The sequence below is a fragment of the Nycticebus coucang genome, chromosome X (genome assembly GCF_027406575.1).
Source record: "Nycticebus coucang isolate mNycCou1 chromosome X, mNycCou1.pri, whole genome shotgun sequence".
NCBI classification, from domain to species: domain Eukaryota; kingdom Metazoa; phylum Chordata; class Mammalia; order Primates; family Lorisidae; genus Nycticebus; species Nycticebus coucang.
The window spans coordinates 78,632,715-78,658,996 of NC_069804.1; the positions used below are offsets into that span (position 1 = coordinate 78,632,715).

Consider the following 26,282-nt stretch of genomic DNA (forward strand, 5'->3'; position numbering starts at 1 on the left):
TTCAGGGGTCTTATCTTTCCTGTAAGTAGGTCTTATTTTCAGAGGATGTCTTATTTTCGGGGAAACAGGGTAGTTGTATTCCCTTTAGGTCGTATATTCTATAAATAATCTCTTTTTTTTTCTGGCTGTTGAGTTTTACGGCCGTTCTATGATTTGAAATCACAATTTAATCAATCTATGGTAGTACTAATGACATCCATGGAAACTGCAGTTGCAAGCTGAGGATGGAATTTTTTGGTATTGAGTTAGAGTATCAAGTTGTAAATTCCCATTAACTTACACAGACCACCACCAAAACAATCCATTACCCATCCATTAACTAATAACATTTTATTATGGCTTGCAAAAAACTCTCATTGTATCCAGGTGCCATAAGTTGTTTCTAGACTTAGAACACAAGCTCATTTCCCTTGTGCTTAAGTTCATTCAAGCCCATAATTTGCACAAACCAAACACTTAAAAATTCTCAAAAATGGTCTCTCTCTCACCTCTGCCCCTTCAAAAGAAGAACCCACTTCCAAGTCTCTTTGAAAGTGCTCTAAACATTCTCCTTGTTCTTCCTAAATAAAATTTCTCTTTGTTACACTGAAAGCAAAATCCTCAAAAATACAGCAAATTAGGATACTGAGTTTGAGGTACTATAAAATCCCCAAGGGCAGAACTGATGTCTATGAAAACAAAATTGTTTAGTATTATCTCATGCAAAGTACTGAGCTATCTCAATGGATAATGACAATTTAAATATATGTGATTATATAGTTTAGAAAATAAACCAAAGAAATTACCTACAATTAGCATTATTATCTCAAAGAATGTTGCCAAATGTGTGAGCTAATGACTGTCATTTATTAACTAAAAGTTCAGAGGAATTTATTCCCCAAACCAACTGATTCACTCAAATTAACTTCTGGCCTATAATACAATATTTCATTGTAAAGGAAAATTAAATAGAACATGTTTCACTCTCCCCAAGAGAAAGGAGCTAAGCATGAGAAAGTAATAGTGGGGTGATTTTTAATAATATAATCTCATTCAATTCTGAGAATCAAAGGGCAGTCACAGATTTTGATTGCTATTAATTTCCAATCATGTATAGTAGCAAGGATAGAAATAGATTGTGCACAAATGTACAATTATAATATGGACAAATGCTCAACATCACTAATCATTGGGGAAATGCAAATTAAAACACAGTGAGGGTCGGCACCCGTAGCTCAGTGGTTAGGGCGCCAGACACATACACCGGGGATGACACTTTCAAACCCAGCCCGGGCCTGATAAACAACAATGCCAACTACAACAACAAAAAAGCCAGGTGTTGTGGTGGGTGCCTGTAGTCCCAGCTACTTGGGAGCCTGAGGCAAGAGAATCACTTAAGCCCAAGAGTTTGAGGTTGCTGTGAGCTGTGATGCCATGGCATTCTGCAGAGGGCAACAAAGTGAGACTCTGTCTGAAAAAAAGTGGTGGAGGAGGAATTCTGGGGAGATTGCTGACTGGTAGCAACCCTCGGCAGAGTCTCCTGACCAGAGGGAGAAAAATTGGATGGAATCAGACTCTATGAAGCCAAAGGTGGGGAGCTGAGCCAAGAAAAATGTTTGGCAAGCTGTGACTCCAAGGAAGAGCATTCAAGAAAACAAATTACAGGTACAAAGCCCATCAACTAGAGGACAGGAGGCCCCTCCCCTGAGCAGGAGGCCTGCCTCAGGCTATCTGTGAATGAGCAGGGAACAAAAGACCTCTTATTTTACCTCACTCCAGCTGCTGCTAAACTCCAGGTCTCTTTCTCCAGGGAGGTCCCACTTATGAACCTAGATACCATCCCTCCAGGCATAAAATTGAATAGATATTTTCCCCCACAAGTCTAAACTCCCAGTTTACCCTTTCCCTCTCGCATGGTGGTCTGAAGTTTTGCCTTCAGACACTTGCAGTGCACAGTGTTTGATCTTGTCTTGAGAGATCTGGGCATAGTGTAGACTGCCAGCCATCAGGATGAAATCTGTGAAAGAGGGTGTGGGAAGAAAGGGACACTAGGTGGGAGGAGGACTATCCCCTGGTTATAACTATGCTTAGCCAGTGGTGGTGGTGACTTGGTTTGGGCTGTGTCTGGTGGGATGGGGTGCAGAACCCCCACCTCTGAAAGCGCCCACAGTGGGAGAGTTGTTGCCCCCTGTGGACTGAATTTGGCTGACAGGGCTGGTCCCCAGCCTCTGCTGGGTCTGTGAGCAGAGGTTTGCTAGGCGTGGACTGAAACCTGAGAGCAAGGACATGGTCCCCTGATTCCAACAAAACCCTCAAACAATGGCATACTTGGTGTGAACCAAGACCTGAGGGCTGGGGTATGGTCCCCTGTCTCCAGAGGGGCTGGTGAGCAGAGGTTACAGGGTGAGGACTGAGACCTGTAGGCAGAGTGCAGTGCCCTGACTCTAACAGAGCCTATGAAGAGAGGCTTCCTAGGCAGTGGACTGAAAGTAGAAGGTGGGGGCGTGGCTTCTGGCTCCAACTCGGCCTGTGAGGAGAGAAATGGACAATAGTGTGGACTGAGTCTGGGGGGTGGGAATGTGGATCCTTGGCTCCAATTGTGCTGTTGGAGACCCTTGAATCCCTCTTTGCTGGGCAGGGTTTGCACTGCCCGAGACAATTTAATTGGAATCTGTGTCTGGGGCTGTCCACTCGGGGACATTCTGAGGTTGACCTTTGAAGTTGTGTAGTGGAAAAGAACTGAAGGGTGGGGGCTGGGAGCCACAACTGTTTGTATCTCTTCACAAGTCAAGATTTAAACCTAATACTGGGGTTTCTTAGGGTAGAGGTTGGCTGATATCAAAATAGAGCTAGCTTGTGCTATCTCACCAAGTAAGTCCTCAGAGTCTCTGGCCAAAACTCTGAAAAGGGCCTTTGTAAGGTTGTAGGAGATAAGTGACATTTATAAACCCTAGAGCTTTGGTAAGGGGCTATCTCTACTACATGGTAACCCCAATTCAGTCTCACCCTACCAGTTCTAATAACCAAACAGTGAAAAATAAACATGGGGCAGACCCAACAGAACTCTGGCAACACGAATAACCAGAGTAGGTCAACGCCTCCCCAAGAAATGACAAAGGAGATATAACTGAAGATGCCATGCATAGACCAATGGCAGCAATGTCAGAAATTGAATTCAGAATATGGATTGCAAATAAGATAAAAAGAATGGAAGAAAAGATAGAAATTGAATTCCAAAGAGTAGTTCTAAAGTTGTCTCAAGAAATTAACGAATTCAAAGACAAAGTCACCAAAGATATGGATATAATGAGAAAAGAGATCACAGAGCTCAAGGAAACAAAAAAGGTAGTTGATGAGCTCCAAAACATTAGAATCCCTCAATAATAGAGTTGAGCAGGAGAAGAAAGGATCTCTGAAACTGAAGACAAAGGTTTTTAATGCTCTGAAACACTCAAAGAGGCAGACGAATGGAGAGCACAAACCAATCATTCCCTGAGAGTGTTGTGGGATCACTTCAAAAGATCAAACATTAGTCTTATAGGAATTCCTGAAGGAGAATAAGATGGTCCTAAAGGTATAGATGCTCTACTCCAAGAGATCTTGGAGGAGAATTTCCCAAGCTTTGTAAGAGATACAGAACTTCAGATAGTAGACAGTTTCAGAACCCCAGCAAGACTCAACCCAAATAAAGCACCTCCTAGACACATTGTGATTAACTTTAGCAAAGTTAAAACGAAGGAGAAAATTCTGCAAGCACCCAGACATAAGAAAAGACCTACAAAGGGAGAAGTATCAGATGACTGCAGATCTTTCAGCCAAAATGTTTCAAGCCAGAAGAAGATCATCATTGACCTTCAGTCTCCTAAAACAAAACAACTTTTAGCCCAGGATCCGGTATCCAGTTAAACTGAGTTTCATTTGTGATGGAGAAATCAAATATTTTAATGACATATACAGGTTAAACAAATTTGCCATAACTAAACCAGCTTTCTGGGATATTCTCAGACCCATTCTCCACAATGACCAGCGCAATGCTGTACCTCCAAACTAAACTCACCCAGAAATTTCTGAACAAAACCCAACTTCCATAGTGGTGAAAGGATTAAAAATGTCCACTGGACATCTGAGAATCATGACACCAAAAACACAACCAGGCCTATCAATTCTTTCAATTAATGTGAATGGTTTAAATTGTCCTCTAAAGAGGCACAGGCTGGCTGACTAGATACATAAACTCAGACTGGATATCTGCTGTATTCAAGAATCTCACCTTACCTTAAAGGATAAAAATAGACTCAGAGTGAAGGGTTGGACTTGTATAATACGGGCAAATGGAAACCAGAAAAAAGCAGGGGTTGCGATTTTAGTAGCAGATACAATTGGCTTTAAGCCAACAAAGATAAAGAAAGATAAGGAAGGTCACTACATATTTGTCAAGGGAAACACTCAACATGAAGAGATTTCAATAATTAACATTTATGCGCCCTACCAGAATGATTCTCAATTTATAAAGCAGACCCTAATGGATATGAACTTGATATCTTCCTGCACTATAATTGTTGGAGATTTTAACACCTCTTTGACAGTTTTGGATAAATCCTCCAAGAAGAAACTAAAAAAAAAGAAATATTAGACTTAAACCTGACCCTAGAACAAATGGACTGTACAGACCTCTACAGAACATTTTACCCTAATAAAACTGAATGTATATTCTTCTCATCAGCCCATGGGTCATCCTCCAAAATAGATCATATCTTAGGACACAAGTCTAACCTCAGCAAATTTAAAAGTAGAAATTATTCCTGTATCTTCTTGAACTACTATGGAATAAAAGTTGAACTCAGCAGCCACAGGAATATTCATACTCAAACAAAGTCATGGAAATTAAACAATCTTAGGTTGAATGATAGGTCAAAGACAAGATTAAGAAGAAAATCACCAAATTTTTGGAACAAAATGATAATGAAGACACAAATTATCAAAACCTGTGGGATACTGCAAAGGCAGTCTTAAGAAGGAAATTTATAGCATTGGAAGCCTTCATCAAGAAAACAGAGAGGAAGCCAACAACTTCATGGATTATCACAAACTACTGGAAAAAGAAGAACATTCCAACCCCAAACCCAGCAGAAGAAAAGAAATAACCAAAGTTAGGACAGAATTATATGAAATTGAAAACAAAAGAATCATTCAGAAGATCAACTAAACAAAAAGTCGGTTTTCGGAAAAGATTAACAAAATTGATAAACCTTTGGCCAACCTAACCAAAAACAGAAAAGTAAAATCTCTAATATCATCTACTAGAAACAATAAAGGGGAAATATGAACAGATAATTCAGAAATTAAAAAAATCATCAATGATTACTACAAAAATCTCTATTCCCAGAAATATGAAAATATGAAGGAAATGGACCAATACCTGGAAGAACATCACCTTCTTAGACTCAACCACAAAGAATTAGAAACCTTGAATAGACCTATATCAATCACTGAAATAGCATCAACAATATAAAATCTCCCAAAAAAGAATAGTCTGGAACCAGATGGCTTCACATCGGAACTCTACCAAACCTTTCAAGAGGAACTAGTACCTATGTTATACAACCTTTTCCAAAGCATAGAAAAAGAAGGAATACTTCCCAACACATTCTATGAAGCAAATATCACCCTGATCCCCAAACCAGGAAAGGATCCAACGAAGAAAGAAAGTTATAGACCAGGGGTCCTCAAAATTTTTAAACAGGGGGTCAGTTCACTGTCCCTCAGACAGTTGGAGGGCTGGACTACAGTTAAAAAAAAAAAAAACTATGAACAAATTCCTATGCACACTGCACATATCTTATTTTGAAGTAAAAAAAAAAAAAAACAAATACAATCACACCACCTCATGTGGCCCGTGGGTCATAGTTTGAGGACCCCTGTTATAGACCAATAATATAATTAATAAATATTGATGCAAAAAAATTAAATAAGATCTTAGCAAACAGAATTCAACAACACATCAAAAAATATATACACCATGATCAAGTTGGTTTTATTCCAGGGTTACAGGGTTGGTTTAAAATACGCAAATCTATAAATACAATACATCACATCAATAAAATAAAAAACAAAGAGCATATGATTCTCTCAGTTGATGCAGAAAAAGCCTTTGATAATATCCAGTATGCTCTCATTATGAGAACACTTAAGAAAATAGGCATAGAGGGTGGCACCTGTGGCTCAAGGAGTAGGGCACCGGTCCCTATATGCCAGAGGTGGCAGGTTCAAACCCAGCCTCAGCCAAAAAACCACACACACACACACACAAAAAGAGAGAAAATAGGCTAGATAGGCCATTTCTTAAATTGATAGAGGCCATCTACAGGAAACCCACAGACAATGTCATATTGAATGGTGTGAAATTGAAAACATTTCCAGCCAGATCAGAAACGAGGCACAGTTTTCCACTGTCTCCACTGCTATTCAACATGGTAATGGAAATCTTAGCCATCACAATCAGGCAAGAAAAGGTGATCAAGGGTATCCAAATGGAATCAGAGGAGATCAAACTCTCACTCTTTGCTGATGATATGATCCTATACCTGGAAAATCCCAGGGACTCAACTTCAAAACTCTTAGAAGTGATCATAATACAGCAGTGTCTCAGGATACAAAATCAGTACTTACAAGTCAGTAGCTTTTCTATATACCAACAATAGTCAAGCTGAAAATATAGTCAAGGACTCTATTTCTTTTACAATAGTGCCAAAGAAGATGAAATATCTGGGAACTTACCTAACAAAGAACATGAAAGATCTCTATAAAGAGAACTATGAAACTCTGAGAACAGAAATAGCTGAAGATGTTAGCAAATGGAAAAACATACCATGCCCATGGCTGGGAAGAAACAACATTGATAAAATCTGCATACTACCCAAAGCAATCCACAGATTTAATGCAATCCCTAATAAAGCACCCTTGTCATACTTTAAAGAACTGGAATAAATAGTACTGTGTTTTATATGGAATCAGAAAAAAAACCTTGAATAGCAAATACATTACTCAGAAGTAAGAAAAAATCAGGAAGTATCACATTACCAGACTTCAAGCTATACTATAAATCTATAGTGATCAAAACAGCATGGTACTGGCACAAAAACAGAGCAGTAGATTTATGGAACAGAATAGAGAACCAAGAGATGAATCCAGATACTTATCATCATTTGATCTTTGACAAGCCTATCAAATATTCAGTGGGGGAAAGACTCCCTATTTAACAAATGGTGCTGGGTGAACTGGCTGACAACCTGTAGAAGACTGAAATTGCATTAACAAAAATTGATTTTCATTGGATAAAAGATTTAAAATTAAGACATGAAACTATAAAAAATACTAGAAGAGAGTGCAGGGAAAAAATTTGAAGAAATTGGCCTGGGAGAATATTTCATGAGGAGGACCCCCCGCCCCCCCCCCCGGGCAATTGAAGCAACGCCAAAAATTCATTACTGGGTTCTGATCAAACTAAAAAGCTTTTGCACAGCCAAGAGCACAGTAAGTAAAGCAGACAACTTTCAGAATGGGAGAAGATTTTTGCAGGTTATGCTTTTGACAAAGGTCTGATAACTAGAATCTACAGAGAACTCAAACTAATCCATAAGAAAAGAATAAATAACCTCATTTCTATGTGGGCAAGAGACTTGAACAGAAACTTCTCTGATGAAGACAGGTGCATGGCCTTCAAACACATGAAATAATGCTCATCATCCTTAATTATCAGAGAAATGCAAATCAAAAACACTTTGATATATCATCTAACTCCAGTAAGATTACCCCACATCACAAAATCCCAAAACTACAGATGTTGGCATGGATGCAGTGAGAAGGAAACACTTTTATACTGCTGGTGGGAATGCAAGCTAATACAACCTTTTTGGAAAGAAGTTTGGAGAACACTCAAGGAACTAAAAGTAGATCTACTGTTTGATCCTGCAGTTCTTTTACTAGGTATATACCCAGATGATCAAAAATTATTTTACAACAAAGACATTTGCATGAGAATGTTTATTGCAGCCCAATTAATAATAGCCAAGACATGGAAACAGACCAAGTGTCCATTGACCCATGAATGGATTAACAAATTTTGGTATATGTACACCATGGAATACTATGCAGCCATAAAAAAGATGGATACTTCACATCTTTTATGTTTACCTGGATGGAGCTGGAACATATTGTTCTTAGTAAAGTAAAAAAAAAAATATATATATATATATATGTGTATATATATATATTCTTCTTATCTCAAGAATGGAAAAAAAAGTATTCAGTGTACTCAATACTACTATGAAATCCATATATAATCACTTACACACTGAAATGAACAGCAAAACATAACTATAGTCCAGAAAGTAGAAGGGAAGAGGAGAGAGAGGGGAGGGGAGGGTGATATGAGAGGAGGGAGCTATTTGGGGGGAATCTCACCTAATGTGTATGATGCTATGGTACATTTCAAAATTATTAAGGTATGAGTATAATTGTGATGGATGTGTTACTTAGTTCAATGTAAGCATTTCACATTGTATATCAAGGCTGTACCCTGAACCTTATAAATGCATCAATGTACAAAGTTATGATTTAATAAAAAATAATAACAAAAAACAAAACAAAACACAGTGAGTTATCACCTTACCTCAGTTAGAATGGCTTTTATTAAAAAGTCCACAACCAATAGATGCTGGCATGGATGCAGAGAGGAAAGAAAACTTACACATTGTTGGTGGGACTGCAAATCAATTATGGAAAACAGTATGAAGAGTCCTTAAAGAATAGAACAGTAGACCTACCATTCAATTCAGCAATCCCACTACTGGGTATCCAGTAAAAGGAAAAGAAGTTTTGTTTTTTGTTTTTTTGTTTTTTTTTTTTTTTTTACCAAAAAGACACCTGTACTTGAATGTTTATTGCAGTACATGGTACAAATAGCAAAGACATGAAATCAAACCAAGTGACCATGAATTCATAAGTGTACTAATAAAATGTGGTATATCATGGATTACTCAGCCATAAAAAAGGATGAATCAATGCCTTTTGCAACAGCTTGGATGGAAATGGAGACCATTCTCCTAAGTGAAGTATCTAAAGAGTGGAAAAACAAACACCAGTGTAGTACCCACTGTTAAATTAGAACTAACCACTGAGCATACCTGCACACAGAGGGAAGTAAAATTCAGTGGAAATTAATCAGAGGGGAAGGGAGAAAAGGGGGCGGGGCAAAAACCTACCTAACAGGTACAATGAACACTATTTGGGTGACAGCACACTTGTACCAATGACTCAAGCTTTACAAAAGTGATCCATGTAACTGAAAACATTTGTATCTTCTCAATACGTTGAATTTTTTAAAAAATGAGCAAGTGGAATTCCTATATCAGAGGAAATTTACTGACATCTATTGAGGCTCTATTAAACTTTTTTAAATGTAATGAGCATCTACTATGCATTAGGCACTATGCTGGATACCAGGGCAAACAAGGATAAAATATGGTCTGTCTCTCAAGGAAGTGACAGTCTAATGAGGGCTAAGATAGGTATACAAATAACTAAAATATACAGCAGAAAATAACTACCTAGGGAAAAATGGAAATCTTACAAAACTGTGAAAGGAGGGCAAGACTAGGAAATTTCCTTTTTTAAAATTTCAGATTAATATGAGAGTACAAATGTTTAGATTACATTGTTTTCATTTATTTCTAAGCTAAAGTTCAAGATGTAATTGAGTCTTTCACCCAGGGGGTGTACTTAATACCCTTACATTATGCACATTAGGTAAGAATTTGCCAATCACCCTCCCTCCTCCCCTTTCCCCCTTTCCTCCTTTCTCCCCCCTCACTAGAATATACTTGTGTTTTCCTTTCATAGGGGAGTGTAGTTGTTTATCTATTTGTTTTATATTAGAATTGAGTACATTGGATACTTGGTTTTCCATTCTTGTGATACTTTACTAAAAAGAATGTGTTTAAACTCCATCCAGGTAAATACAAAAGATGTAAAGTCTCCATCTTTTATTATGGCTGAATAGTACTCCATGGTATAAATACCCCACAGTTTGTTTTTCCATTCATGGGTTCATGGGCAACTGGGTTGCTTCCACGTCTTGGCTATTGTGAATTGAGCTGCAACAAACATTCTAGTGCATGGCTAACAAACACATGAAAAAATGTTCATCATCTCTATATATTAGAGAAATGCAAATCAAAACAACCCTGAGATATCATCTAACTCCAGTGAGAATGGCCCACATCACAAAATCTCAAAACTGCAGATGCTGGCGTGGATGTGGAGAGAAGGGAACACTTTTACACTGCTGGTGGGACTGCAAACTAAACAACCTTTCTGGAAGGAAGTCTGGAGAAACCTCAAAGCACTCAAGCTAGACCTCCCATTTGATCCTGCAATCCCATTAGTGGGCATCTACCCAGAAGGAAAAAAATCCTTTTATCATAAGGAAACTTGTACTAGACTGTTTATTGCAGCTCAATTTACAATCGCCAAAATGTGGAAACAGCCTAAATGCCCACCAACCCAGGAATGGATTAACAAGCTGTGGTATATGTATACCATGGAATACTATTCAGCCATTAAAAAAATGGAGACTTTACATCCTTCGTATTAACCTGGATGGAAGTGGAAGACATTATTCTTAGTAAAGCATCACAAGAATGGAGAAGCATGAATCCTATGTACTCAATTTTGATATGAGGACAATTAATGACAATTAAGGTTATGGGGCGGGAAGCAGAAAGAGGGACGGAGGGAGGGGGGTGGGGCCTTGGTGTGTGTCACACTTTATGGGGGCAAGACATGATTGCAAGAGGGACTTTACCTAACAATTGCAATCAGTGTAACCTGGCTTATTGTACCCTCAATGAATCCCCAGCAATAAAAAAAAAAAAAAATTCTAGTGCAAATGTCTTAATGGTAAAATGATGTTTTTTCTTCTGGCTAGATAGCTTGTAATGGCATTGCAGGATAAGATGAAGGTCTACTTTTAGTTCCTTGAGAATTATTCATACTTCTTTTCATAGAGGTTGTAGTAGATTACAATCCCACCAGCAGTGCAAAAGTGTTCCCTTCTCTCCAGATGCTATGCCAGCATCTGCAGTTTTGGGATTTTGCAATATGGGCTATTCTTACTAGAGTTAGGTGTTATCTCATGGTGGTTTTGGTTTGCATTTTTCTGGTGAATAGGGATTATGTGCTTTCTTTCATATTTTTGTTGGCCATTCATCTGTCCTCTTCACAGAAGTTTCTATTTAAGTCTCCTGACCACCTATAAATGGGGTTGTATGCTCCTTTCTTGTTGATTAATTTGAGGTATCCATAGATTATAGTTATCAGCCCTTTGTCAGATTCATAGCATGCAAGTATCTTCTCTCATTCTGACGGTTGTCTTTTTTAGTTGTTGTACCCTTAGCTGTGATCTTATCCCATTTATCTATTTTTGGTATTGCTTCAATTGCCAAAGATTATCTTTTTTCAGTTTTTTTGAAGCTACTGTGAAGGGTATTGTGTCTTTGATTTGATTTTCAGTTTGACTGTTATTGGCATATATGAAAGCCACTGATTTGTGGACAATGATTCTGTATTCTGAGACATTACTGTATTTCTTGATCACTTCTAAGAACTTAGTAGTTGAGTCCCTGGGGTTTTCCATGTAGGAGATCATGTCACCCACAAAGAGCGAGAGTTTGACCTCCTCTGTCTCCATTTTAATACCCTTGATATCCTTCTCTTCTCCGATTGCATTGGCTAGGACTTCCAGAACTATGCTGAATAATGGTGGCAATAGTGGATATCCTGATCTGGTTCCAATTCTAAGTGGAAAAACTTACAGTTTTATTCCATTCAATATGACATTGGCTGTGGGTTTCTTGTAGATGTCCTCTATCAGTTTAAGAAGTATTCCTGTCAGAAAAGGATGCTGAATTTATTAAATGTTGTTTCTGCATCTATTGAGAGAATCATATGGTCTTTGGTTTAGCTTTCTATTTATGTGGTGAATTACATTTACATATTTACATACTAACCTTGAATCACTGGGTTAAAACCTATTTGTTCATAATATATATATATTTATATATATTATGAAAATATATATATATATATTTTGCAGGTTTTGGCCAGGGCTGGGTTTGAACCTGCCACCTCCAGCATATGGGGCTGGCGCCCCACTCCATTGAGCCACAGGTGCCACCCTGTTTATATTTTTTAATGTATAGCTGTATCCTGTTTGCTAGATTCGTGTTGAATATTTTTATGTCACTATTCATTAATGATATTTTTATATAGTTTTCTTTTTTGTTGGTTTCTTGCCTCGTTTGGGAATCAGGATGATATTTGCTTCATAAAATGTGTTGGGTGAGGATCCCTCCCTTCTGTTTTGGAAGATTTTATGTTGTTGATGTAATTTCAGTGCTTGATATAGTTCTATTCAAAATTTCTATTTTTTTTTTTCAGTTGAGTTTAGGAAAGTGGTGTGATTCCAGACATTGGTCCATTTCATCCACAATTTCGAATTTCTGGGCATACAGTTTTTTGTAGTAATCATTAAGAATCTTTTGTATTTCTGAGTTATCCGCAGTTATTTCCCCTTGTTTTTATTTCTGATTGAGATCTTGCTTTTCTGTTTCTGGATAGTCTGCCCAAGGGTTTATTGACTTTATTAATCTTTTGAAAGAACCAACTTTTTGTTTCACTGATCTTCCAAATGATTATTGTGTTCTCAATTTCATTTAATTCTGTTATAATTTTGGTTATTTCTTTTCTTCTGCTAGAATTAGGGTTAAATTGTTCTTCCTTTTCAAGTAGCTTGAGATTGTCCATTAGGTTGTTGACTTCCTCTCTGTTTCTTTCTTTCTTTCTTTCTTTCTTTCTTTCTTTTTTTTTTTTTTTTTTTGCAGTTTTTGACTGGGTCCTGGTTTGAACCCACCACCTCCGGTATATGGGGCCAGTGCCCTACTTCTTTGAGCCACAGGTGCCACTTTCTGTTTTCTTAATGAAGGCATCTAATGCTATAAATTTCCCTATTAGGACTGTCCTTGCAGTATCACAGAAGTTGTTATAGCTTGTGGTTTCACTGTTGTTTTATTTGAGAAATATAATGATTTCCTTCTTTATCTCATCCTTAATCCAGTTGTCATTCAGGATAAGGTTGTTTAGTTTCCATGGCTTTATATGGGCATGACGATGTCTGTTGGAATTGAGTTCTACTTTTATTCTGTGATGGTCCAAGAAGATGCAAGGTATAATTTCTATTCTTTTAAATTTGTTGAGGTTTGATTTGTGCCCTAAGATGTGATCAATTTTGGAGGAAGTTCTATGGGATAATGAGAAGAATGTGTACTCAGTTTTATTAGGATGAAGTGTTCTGTATATGTGTGTTAAGCCCATTTGTTCTAAGGTAAAGTTTAATTTCATTGTTTATTTAGTTTCTGCTTGAAAGATCTGTCCAGTTCTATAGAGGGGTGTTGAAATCTCAAGTTATTATTGAGTGGGAGTATATAATATTGTTTAAATCATTTAAGGTTTGTTTTATATAGCTACAAGCATTTAGGTTGGGTGCATAGATATTAAGGGTTGAAATTTCTTCATGTTATATAGTTAGTTCCCTTGACCAGCAAATAATGTCCATCATTGTCTCTTCTTATTTTTCTTGGTTTAAATCCAATTGAAACTGGAAATAATATTGCAAATCCTGCTTTTTTTCTGATTTACATTTGCCTGGAATGTTTTTTTTCCATCCCTTTACCCTGAGTCTTGTTTTATCTTTAGAGGTTAGATGTATTTCTTGGATACAACAAGTATTAGGTCTGTGAATTTTTTTTTATCTAGTCAGCCAGCCTGTCCCTCTTCAGTGGGGAATTCAAACTATTCACATTTATGAAGAGAATTGATAGGTATGGTGGAGTTTTATTCATCCAGTTTTATGGAAGCCTTTTGCTTAGTTTTATTCCTTGTGCCATTGTGTAAACTAGGCCTTATTCTTTAATTTCTGAGTGTGTTTACTTGGGTGGCAGACAAAGGTGTGGTCAATATGAAGAATGAATACAAGTATTTCCTGTAGAGCAGGTCTTGTTGTGGCAAATTTTTTCAATGTTTGCGTGTCAGTAAAGTATTTGATTTCTCTGTCTATTCTATTTTACAGTGACCCCCCATCATTCTCCCTCCTCCCCACTTTGATTTGTTTTCTTTCTTTTCTTTATTAAATGATAACTGTGTATATTTATGCATTTGTGAGGTACAATGTGCTGATTTGATATACAATGTGGAATGCTTACATCTAACTGATTAACATAACCATCTCCTCGCTTACTTATTTGTTGTGGTAAGATATTCATACTCTATTCTTAATAGATTAGAAATGTATCATTGCATTATGCATATTATGTTAGGTCCCCCCAAATACCCTCCCTCCTCCCAGCCTCCCTACTCTCTTCTTACTCTTCCCTCCTTCTTTCTGGATTATAGTAATGTTTTACCACTCTTATGAAGGCATAGGTGATTAGATACTGATTTCATAGTACTATTGAGTACATTAGATACTTTCTTTCCATTCTTAAGATACTTTACTAAGAAGAAAATGTTCCAGCTCCATCCATGTAAACATAAGAGATGTGAGGTAGCCATCTTTTTCATGGCTGCATAGTATTCCACGGTGTACACATACCACAATTTGTTAATCCATTCATGGGTCGATGGGCACTTGGGCTGCTTCCATGACTTGACAATTATGAATTGGGCTGCAATAAACATTCTGCAAATGTCTTTGTTGTAAAGTGATTTTTGGTCATATGGATATATACCTAGTAGAGGAATTGCAGGATCAAACACCAGGTATATTTTTACTTCCCTAAGTGTTCTCCAAACTTCTTTCCAGAAGGGACATATTAGTTTGCATTCCCACCAGCAGTGCAGAAGTGTTCCCTTCTCTCCACATCCATACCAACATCTGTAGTTTTGAGATTTTGTGATGTGGGCTAATCTCACTGAAGTTAGATTATATCTCAAAGTGGTTTTGATTTGCATTTCTCTGATGATTAAAGATGATGAACATTTTTTCATGTGTCTGTAGGCCATGCACCTGTCTTCTGCAGAGAAGCTTCTGTTCAAGTCTCTTGCCCACAATGAAATGGGATCACTTGTTCTTTTCTTATTAATACGTTTGAGTTCTCTGTGGATTCTGGTTATCAAACCTTTGTCAAAAACAACCTGCAAATATCTTCTCCCATTCTGAGGGCTGTCTGCCTGCTTTACTTACTGTGTTCTTCACTGTGCAGAATCTTTCTAGTTTTATCAGGTCCCAGAAATGTATTTTTGGTGTTGCTTCAATTGCCCAGGGAGTCCTCCTCATAAATTATTCTCCCAGGCCAATTTCTTCAAGTGTTTCTCCTGTACGCTCTCCAAGAATCTTTATAGTTTCATGTCTTAAGTTGAAATCTTTTATCCAGTGAGAGTCAATTTTTGTTAATGGTGAAATGTGTGGGTCTAATTTCAGTCTTCTACAAGTCACCACCCAATTCACCCAGCACCATTTGTTAAATAGGGAATATTTTCCCCAAATTATGTTTTTGGTAGGCTTATCAAAGATCAAATGATGATACATGGCTGGGTTCATCTCTTGGTTCTCTATTCTGTTCCATATATCTACCTCTCTATTTTTGTGCCAGTACCATACTATTTTGATCATTATAGATTTATAGTATAGTCTGAAGTCTGGTAGTGTGATTCCTCCTGATTTGTTTTTATTTCTGAGTAATGTCTTGGATATTCAAGGTTTTTCTGATTCCATATAAAATGAAGTACTGTTTTTTCCATATCTTTAAAGTATGACAGTGGTGCTTTAATAGGGATTGCATTAAATTTGTATATTGCTTTGGGTAATATGGAGATTTTAACAATGTTGATTCTTCCCATCCATGAGCATGGTATGTTTTTCCATTGTTAAAATCTTCAGCTATTTCTTTTCTCAGAGTTTCGTAGTTCTCTTTATAGAGATCTTTCACATCTTTTGTTAGATAATTCCCAAATATTTCAACTTCTTTGGTACTACTGTAAAAGGAATAGTATCCTTGAGTGTTTCTTCAGCTTGACTGTTGTTGGTATATATAAAAGCTACTGATTTGTGAGTACTGATTTTGTATCCTGAGACACTGCTGTATTCCTTGATCACTTCTAAGAGTTTTGTAGTTGAGTCTCTGGGTTTTCCAGATATATAATCATATCATCTGTGAAGAGTGAGAGTTTGGTCTCCTCTGACCCTATTTGGATGCCCTTGATTGCCTTCTCTTGCCTGATTGTGATGGCTAAGACTTCCATTACAATGTTGAAAAGCAGTGGAGACAATGGGCAACCTTGCCTGGTACCTGATCTGAATGGAAATGTTTTTAGTTTTACTCCATCAATATGATATTTGCTGTGGGTTTGTTGTAGATGGCCTCTATCCGTTTCAAAAATGATCCTTCTAAGCCTATTTTCATGAGCATTCTGATCATGAAAGGGTGCTGGATATTATCAAAAACTTTTTCTGCATCAATTGAGAGTATCATGTGGTCTTTGTTTTTTATTTTATGTATGTGATATGTTATATTTATGAATTGACATATGTTGAACCAGCCTTGTAACCCTGGGATAAAACCAACTTGATCATGGTATATAATTTTTTTTGATGTGTTGGTGAATTCTGTTTGCTAGGATCTTATGAAATATTTTTGCGTCAATGTTCATTAGTGATATTGGTCTATAATTTTCTTTTCTTGTTGGGTCTTTTCCTGGTTTGGGTATCATTGTGATATTTGCTTCATAGACTGTGTCGGGGAGTATTCCTTCTTTTTCTATGTTTTGGAAATAATTATGTAATATAGCAACTAGCTCCTCTTTGAAGGTTTGGTAGAATTCAGATGTGAAGCCATCTGGTCCTGGACTTTTCCTTTTTGGGTGATTTCGTATAGTTGATGCTATTTCAGTGATTGATATAGGTCTATTCAGCATTTCCAATTCTTTCTGGCTGAGTCTAGGAAGGTGGCGTGCTTCCAGGTATTGGTACATTTGCACAAGGTTTTCATATTTCTGAGAATAATTTTTTTTTTAGTAATTATTGAGGATTTTTTGGTTTCTGAGGTGTCTGCTGTTATTTCTCTTTTATCATTTCTGATTGATGATATTAGAAATTTTACATTTCTGTTTCTGGTTAGATCAGCTAAAGCTTTATCAATTTTATTGATCTTTTCAAAAAACCAACTTTTTTTTGTTGATCCTCTGAATGATTCTTTTGTTTTCAATTTCATTTAATTCTGCCTAATTTTGGTTATTTCCTTTCTTCTGCTGGGTTTGGGGTTGGAATGTTCTTCTTTTTCCAGTTGCTTGAGATGTCCCATTGAGTTGGTGAATTTTTCTCTTTATATTTTCTTGAGGAAGTCTTCCAATGCTATGAATTTCCCTCCTAGGACTGCCTTTGCAGTATCACTCAGGTTTTGATAATTTGTGTCTTCATTATAATTTTTTTGCAAAAATGTGGTGAATTCCTTCTGACTCTTGTCTTTGACCCAGCTATCAGTCAGCATAAGGTTATTTAGTTTCTATGTATTTGTTTGAGTATGAATATTCCTGTTGCTGTTGAGTTCAACTTTTATTCCTTGATGGTCTATGAAGATACAAGGAATAATTTCTATTCTTTTAAATTTGCTGGGGCTAGACTTTTGTCCTAAGATATGTCAATTTGGTAAGATGATCGCTGGGCTGATGAGAAGAACGTGTATTCAGTTTTATTAGGATAAAATGTTCTATAGATGTCTGTTACGTCCATTTGTTGTAGGGTCAAGTTTAAGTCCAATATTTATTTGTTTATTTTTTTCTTGGAGGATCTATCCAACACTGCCAAAGGGGTATTAAAATCTCCAACTATTATAGTGTAGGAAGATATCAAATTTTTCATGTCTATTAGGGTTTCCTTTATAAATTAAGGAGCATTCTGGTAGGGTGCATAAATGTTAATAATTGAAATCTCTTCATGTTGTGTGTTTCCCTTGACAAATAGGAAGTGATCATCTTTATCTTTTCTACTTTTGTTGGTTTAAAGCCTATGGTATCTAGGAATAAAATTGCAACACCTGCCTTTTTCTGATTTCCATTTGCCTGAATTATAGATGTCCATCCCTTTATCTTGAGTCTATTTTTATCCTTTAAGGTAAAATGAGCATCTTTTATAAAACAGATATGTGGTTTAAGTTTATGTATCCAGTCAGCCAACTGGGGCCTCTTTAGAGGACAATTTAAGCCATTCACATTAATGGAGAGACTTGATAGGCATGGTAATTTTGTGGTGTCATGTTTTTTAAATGTCTAGTGTATATTTTTAGCTCTTTCCCTACTATGGAAGTTAGGTTTTGTTCAAAAGTTTCTGTGTGAGTTTACTTTGGCTGTGGACCATTGCACTGATCATTGTAGAGGATGGGTTTGAGAATCCCGGAGAGCTGGTTTAGTTATGGTAAATTTCTTCAACATGTGTATGTCACTAAACTATTTTATTTTTCCATCACAAGTGAAGCTCAGTTTAGCTGGATCCAGAATCCTGGGCCGGAAGTTGTTTTGTTTTAGGAGATTGAAGATTGATGACCATCCTCTTCTGACTTAGATAGTTTTGGTTGAGAGATCTGCAGTCATTCTAATATTTCTCCCTTTGTAGGTAATGCTTTTCTTATGTCCAGCTGCTTGCAAAATTTTCTCCTTCATCTTAACTATGGCAAAGTTAATTGCAATGTGTCTAGGAGATGCTTTATTTGGATTGAGTCTTGCTGGGTTTCTGAAACTGTCTACTATCTAAATTTCAGTATCCCTTGCAATGCTTGGGAAATTCTCCTCCATAATCTCTTGGAGTAGACCATCTGTGCCTTTAGGACCACCCTCTTCTTCAGGAATTCCTAGAAGATGAGTGCTTGATCTTTTGGAGTGTTCCTACAAGTCTTTCAGGGAATGATCAGTTTTGCTCTCCATCCGTCTTCATCTTTGAGTGTTTGGGAACATTCAAAAGCTTTGTCTTTGATTTCAGAGATTCTTTCTTCTGCCTGCTCCACTCAATTACTAAGGGATTCTACTGTATTTTGGAGCTCCTTGAATAATTTTTTCATTTCCTCGAGCTCTGCTATCTCCTTTCTCATTATGTCCATATCCTTGGTAAACGTCTTTGAATTCATTAATTACTTGAGACAACTTTTGCACAACTTTTGGGATTTCAATTTCCATCTTTTCCTCCAATTTATTCATCTTACTTGTCATTCATATTCTTAATTCTATTTCTGACATTTTGGCCATTTGTTTATGAATGACATCTTCTGACATATCACCTTTGTCATTTCTTGGGGGAGTTGATCTACTCTATTCATATTGCCAGAGTTCTTCCTCTGGTTCTGTCTCATGTTTATTTTCCTCACTTGGGTATTAAAACTGGTAGGGTGCGATTGAATTGGGGTTCCCAGAATTGTAGTTAACTATCCCTTTACCAAAGACCTGAGACTAATGATTGTGGCTTTTTCCTTATAGCTTTACAAAGGTCATTTTCAGATCTGCAGCTAGAGACTCTGAGGACCTAATTGTTGTGACAGGGCTAGCTGGATCTGTCTTGTAGTCAGCCAGCCTCTATTTGATCCTATTGAGTTGCAAAATTAGGCTAAAATCTCAGTTGGGGGGAGATACAAGTAACTGAGGTTCCCCACCTCTCCCACCCAGCAACAATTACAGGAGGAGTATCAGTCCCTACCAGTTCAACACAACCACTGCTCAACCTTGTAGGGTCCCCAGGTGGACAGCCCAAGGTGATAGTTCCAAACCAATTATCTCAGGCAGTAAAATCACTGCTCAACTGCAAGAGTTCAATTGGTGACCAGCAACCTGGTGGCAGGGATCCACAAATAGCTCAGACCCAGAAACCCAAGATGCTGGAGTTTGGCTCTCTCTGGTAGTCAATGGGGTCAGGAAGGCTTGCCCAGCCAAAGAGTCAGGCCAGAAGGATTGGTGCCTCCTTCCCTATCTTATGCTGAAGCCTCACTCCGCCACTAGTAACCCCATGGGGGTGTGGCCCGGCTTTCTTCAGTGGACAAAAGTGGCAGGGATATGGGCCTGCCCAAGACAAGGGGGGTCAGTGCCTCGTCCCATGCTGTACTCTGACACCAGGGCAACCTCATGGGTCTGAAGCCCGATCCCTCTAGTGCTCAAATGGCCTCTGAGGAGTGCACCAACATTGTCAGTCCCTGGGTGTGTTCACCATCATCCATGGGCAGGTACCACTGCAGGGCTTATTTTGCACTCACCAAGTCTGTGTCTCTGTTCCAGCCCTGCCCCACCATGGGCGGGTACCACTGCCAGGCATATTTTGCACTCACAGAGGCTGTGACTCAGTCCTAGCCCTGCCCACTGCCGGTGGGTGCTGCCGCACACTCTAGTGGATTCTGGGTCTCTGTTCCAGCCACACTTTGCCACAGGCTTGGTGTATTTTTTTGTTTTCAGAGGCTATGACTCTGTCTCAGCCCTGCCCTGCTATGCCACCGGTGGTTGCCACTGCCTCGTGTATTCTTGTGGAGTCTGCATCTCTTTCCCAGATGTGCTCAGCCGTGGACAGGGCATATTTTGTGTTCACAGAGGCTGTGTGTCTGTCTCAGCCCCACCCTGGGTGGGTGCCACCACTGAGCTTACTCTGGCAGATTCTGTGTCTCTGTCCCAGCCAGGCTCTGCCACGGGCTGGGTGTATTTTGCCCTCACAGAGGCTTAGTCTCTGTCCCAGGCCCCACTGCCATGGGCAGGTGCCTCAGCAGCATTCATTCTCACAGAGTCCGTCTCTCAGTCCCAGCTGCCCGGCTGCCACCCATACTCTCATGGAGTCTGCATCTCTGTCCCAGCTGCACTCCACCGCAGGCAGGTAGGCAGGTACTGCTGCAGGGCATGCCCCTTGCTCATGGAGTCTGTGTTTCTGTCTCAGTTGTGCTCCACCTGTGCCCCAAGGTTGATGCCCACCTCCCTCTGGTTGCCAAGAGAAACAGGAAGTGTTTCTCCAAAATCCAACCTGGGATGTGAGCTCTGCTGCTGCCTCAGGCCACATTACTCCCTCTCCCACTTGACTCCCTCCCGCATTTCCCTCTTTACACCCATGCTGCTGTTTCAGTACAGACTTGTAGTAGCCCACACCATTCCTATACCTCTGGAGGAACTGCCAAACACTCTGGACTTCCAGACTGCAGAGGGGGCTGGGTAGACTGGGGGTTCAGAATTATGGGTAGAATATTTGTTCAATTTTATGCCAGGCAGGAGAATGCCTAGGCTCATAGGTGAGATTAAAAAATTCTGGGGTTTAGTGGCTCTCTCCCATGGGATAAAATAAGAGGAGATCTGAACTCTACTCCTTTGTTTGTAGAAAGCACACAGCAAGCCCCTCTCTTGGGGGAGGGGACTCTTATCTACTTGGCCATGGGTTTTATACCTGTAGTTTGTTTCCTTGGAGTGGCAGCTTGCCTCAGCAGGGGTGATATGCACTCCTCAATCAGGAGAGTACAGGTGTTTTTTTTATACATGGCTTGAGTCAGGGCTAGAAATGTGCCCATCACCTGAACAGTGTTCATACAATGGCTTTCTTACACGATCTGTTTCCCCACTTGCTATGGTTTGGATATGGTTTTTTCCCAAGAAAACTCATGTTGAAATTTGATCACCGTTGTCTCCAGTGTTGTAAGGTGGAGCCTAGTCAGAGGTCTTTGGATCATAGGGGAAGATGCTTCAAAAATGACTTGGTGCTATTCTTGGAGTAGTTAGTTCTCACCCTCATAAGAATGGATTAGTTTTCATTGGGGATGTATTAGTTCTCAGAAGACTGGGCTATTTGTTATATAGCTAGGACTCCTCTTGGGATTTTTCTCTTGACACATATTTGCTTCCCCTTTGCCCTTCTACCATGTTTTGGCCCAGCACAAACCCACTCACCAGAAACATGCAGACGCCAGCACCATGCCCCTTGAACTTCCTACTGAATTTCCTAGCCTGCAGAACCATGAGCTAAAAAGTCTTTTTTATTTAAAACTTACTCAGTTTCAGGTACTCTGTAGCAACACAAAATGGAGTTAAGACATCATTACTTCCCTGATCACATCTCCAACTTCCCTAGCATTCCCTCTGCTCTAGCCACACTGGTCTCTTTGTCATTCTTTATTTTTCATTTTATTATTATGTTTTTGAGACAGAGTCTTATTCTTGTTACCCTGGCTAGTGCAATAGCATCACTGCAATATCAACCTTCCGGGTTCAAACAATCCTGCCTCAGTCTCACAAGCAGCTGGGACCACAGGTGTGCACTACTACACTCAGCCAATTTTTTTTTTTTTGAGAAGGAGTCTCATTTGGTCACCCTCAGTAGAGTGTTGTGGCATCATAGCTCACAGCAACCTCAAACTCTTGGGGTCAAGCAATTCTCTTGCCTCAGCCTCCCAAATAGCTGGGATTACAGGTCACAATGCCTCGGTATTTTTAGAAATGGAGTCTCACTCTTGCTCAGTTTGGTTTCAAACTCCTGACTTCAAGTGATCCACCTGCCTCAGCCTCCCTAAGTGCTAGGATTACAGGCATGAGACACTGTGTCCATCCCCCAGCCAATTTTTCCCCCATTTCTAGTAGAGATGAGGTCTCACTCTTGCACAGGTTGATCTTAAACTCTTGAGCTCATGGGATCTTCCCTCCTTGGCCTCCCAGAGTGCCTAGGATTACAGGTGTGAGCCACTGCACTTGGTCTTGGTTGTTCTTTAAGCAACCCAGGACCTTTTCACTTGCTATTTCTTCTGTCTAAAATGCTCTTTTTTTTCTCGGTTCTTTACTAAAAAGTTACCTTCTCAGTATAAACTTCCCTGACCACCCTTTCTAAAATTTCAACCATTTAGCCTCTTCCAAAACATTTAATATCATCCTTTCCTGCTTAGTTTTCTCCTTAGTAATTATTATTATTCAATACACCAGAGGTCAAAAACTATGGCCTTTGGGCAAAATCCAACCCATCATATATGTTTTTGTACAGTTCATGTGGTAAGAATGGCTATACATTTTTAAATGGTTGAAATGAATCAAAAGAAGAATATTTTGTAACACATGGAAATTGCAAAATTACATGAAATTCAAATTTTAGTATCTGAAAATATAAAGTTTTACTGGAACACAGCATCGCCATTTGTTTACATGTTGTCTAGTGCTGTTTTCACAGTACAACAGCAGACCTGAGTAGTTCCAACAGAGCCTGTATAGCCTGTAGAAACTAAAATATTTACTATGGTTATTTTCAGAAAATTTATTGACTCCTGTAATATATCATGATACTTATTTATATTTTTATTACCTGTCTCAATTAGTAGAATATAAATTCCATAGAGGCAGGATTTTTGTCTATTTTGCTCATTACTATATCCCCAATGCCTACAAGAGTACTTAACATGTGTTAGACAATCAACAAATGTTTTTTAAATGAATTAATGTAAAAAAATACCAACAGTACTTTGGGTTAGAAAGTTTGGCAATGAAAAGGAAGACATGGAGAGAACTGAAGTTTTAAGATAAAATTGACAGAAGGGTTTTGGATAAAGACCTCAATGTGTTAGAAGTAACAAGAGAAAGAAACAGTGTTGAGATCCACAGAGTAAGGTCCCCAAAGAAAGCTACTTCTTTCTCAAAGAAAAGAAAGCAGAAAGGATTAAGAGGAGAGGAATGTTGAAGTTCATGTCATTGGCTACAAGCTTAGCAAATTACAAGGTAACAACCTTTTTTGGGGGGAAGGGGGGTTATATAGTTACTAAACTATACTTTTTATTGTTATTTTAGTGTGTATTCCTTCTATTTAGAAAAAATAAACTGCAAAACGGGCATAAACAGATCCTTCAGGGAGTATTCCAGAAGAAGGCATTGTTATCATGAAAGATGACAGCTGCATGCATGTTATTGCTGATCCTGACATTATTGCAGCCCAGTTCATAATTGCTAAGCCTTAGAAGAAGCCCAAGTGCCCATCAACCCATGAATGAATTAATAAATTGTGGTATATGTACACCATGGAATATTATGCAGCCTTAAGAAAAGATGGAGACTTTACCTCTTTTATGTTTACATGGATGGAGCTGGAACATACTCTTCTTAGCAAAGTATCTCAGGAATGGAAGAAAAAGTATCCAATGTACTCAGCCCTACTATGAAACCAATTTATAAACACTCACACATCCATATGAATGCTATAACCCAACTACAGCCCAAGATGAAGGGGAAAAAGGAGAGGCAGGGGATGGGAGAGGGGAAAATGGGTGGAGGGAGGGTAATTGGTGGGACCACATGTATGGTGCATTTTACAAGGGTACATGTTAAAACTACTAAGTATAGAATATAAATGTCTTAACACAATAACTAAGAAAATGCAGTGAAGGCTATGTTAACCAGTTTCATGAAAGTATTTCAAATTGTATATAAAACCAGCACATTGTACCCCATAAATGCATTAATGTACACATCATTGATTTAACAAAAATTTAAAACAAACAAATAAACAAACTACAATGACAACAGCAACCAAAAAATAGCCAGGCATTGTGGCGGGTGCCTGTAGTCCCAGCTACTTGGGAGGCTGAGGCAAGAGAATTGCTTAAGCCCAAGAGTTGGAGGTTGCCATGAGCTGTGACACCTCGGCACTCTACTGAGGGAGACATAGTGAGAATCTGTCTCAAAAATAAAAATAAAACTACCAACAATGTATAAGCAACATGAAGCTCAGTTACTCCACTGCCTACTCTTCATTGACCCATTTCTTTAACTTCTATACACTTATCCAGATGTGGATCATACCTTTCCACAGTAGATAAAGAAGCCACTCCATCGTTGCCACCTACCACATAAACATGGTTAACTAGAGCCACAGAACCATCTCCTCCACAAGGAGTATTTACTGATGCCACTGTACTCCACTAATCAGATTCTATTTCATACTCTCCACATCACTGAATCAAGTATTATCATCTAGCCCTCCAATTGCATAAATTGGGCCTCATAAGGAAGCCAAAGCAATTCCTCTCTTCTTTGTGTTCATTGATGCCTTCATCATCTATTTATTAGTGATAGGATAAAAAATCTCCCTGCTAACCAAGTGTTCATTTCCATGATGTCCACCTACTGCATACACGTTACCTTCCACAGAAATTACACCCATGTGTTGCCTTCAGCTAGCCATTTCTGGCCCAAAGAACCAACTTTTTTTGTTGATAGAATAGCATTTGATACTGCAAAATGAGTCACCAGATCCACTTCAATCACCTGCACAAAACAGCACACCAGCAATATGCTTCCTTGGAGTATTCCGAGCAGAGTATTCAAAGTCAGATACTGCTCTGCTATTAAAATGAAGGTGGTAATTTCTTGCTTCATCCAGTAAATCTCTACATTTTAGATTTTGCTTGACAATCTGTTTTCTTGCCAGAACACTTATGAGAAAATGAATCAGCAACAATGGCAGATGAACCTGTGCATGTGTTTCATCTAACCATTTGGAATGATGCTGAGGATTGGTAAGAAGCCACTTGATAGCAGCACTATAGACATGCTTTTCATTCTTGATATTTAGATCACTGGAGAACAAAAGCTTATGGGGGTGCTGGGGTGACACATGTACAATGTCTTCACACTCCACCACCTTAGTAAAATGCTCACAGGCATATTGATCTTCCATGTACATTAAATCTATTCGATTGTGACTTTCTTCAAAAGCTCTTATTGCCAGGCAATTGGAGGAAGAAAATACTTCCTGTATTCACAACAAGCTTTAGCCACCAGTTCAACCTGCAGAATGCAGGCTGCATATAAGAGAACTTGGACATTGTCCACAAAGTGAGCTGTAAAGAATAGACAAACTTTACCACGTCTTTTATTGTGTCACCATCAAAATCTCTGATCTCAATCAGCATTTGCTGGGTTTCAGTCATTTCATAGAGGAACGTGGTTCTGAAGTAGGGAATAACACAAGCCAATACCATTTCATGACAAGAGATGAGCCAACCTTTAGGGGAACATCACAGAGTTCTCCATTTTCATAAAATTGAAGAAGAGAACCATGAAAATCTCTCCAAGCTTCACTGCTTCAAAAATAAAGAAGTCTTCTCCACCACCATCACTAACTGAAGATCTGTTCTTTATTTGAGGGTGCTGTTGTTGTCTTTTCCCTTTGTTAAGTGATTCCTATCTTGTTTTCCATTCACAGAGTCTGAAGTCAT

The 26,282-nt window shown here is 38.6% G+C and overlaps 1 pseudogene; it reads right to left on the reverse strand.

The window, feature by feature from the left end:
• Window positions 1–1,874: 1,874 nt before the first annotated feature.
• Window positions 1,875–26,282, reverse strand: LOC128577922 (kelch-like protein 8; annotated as a pseudogene).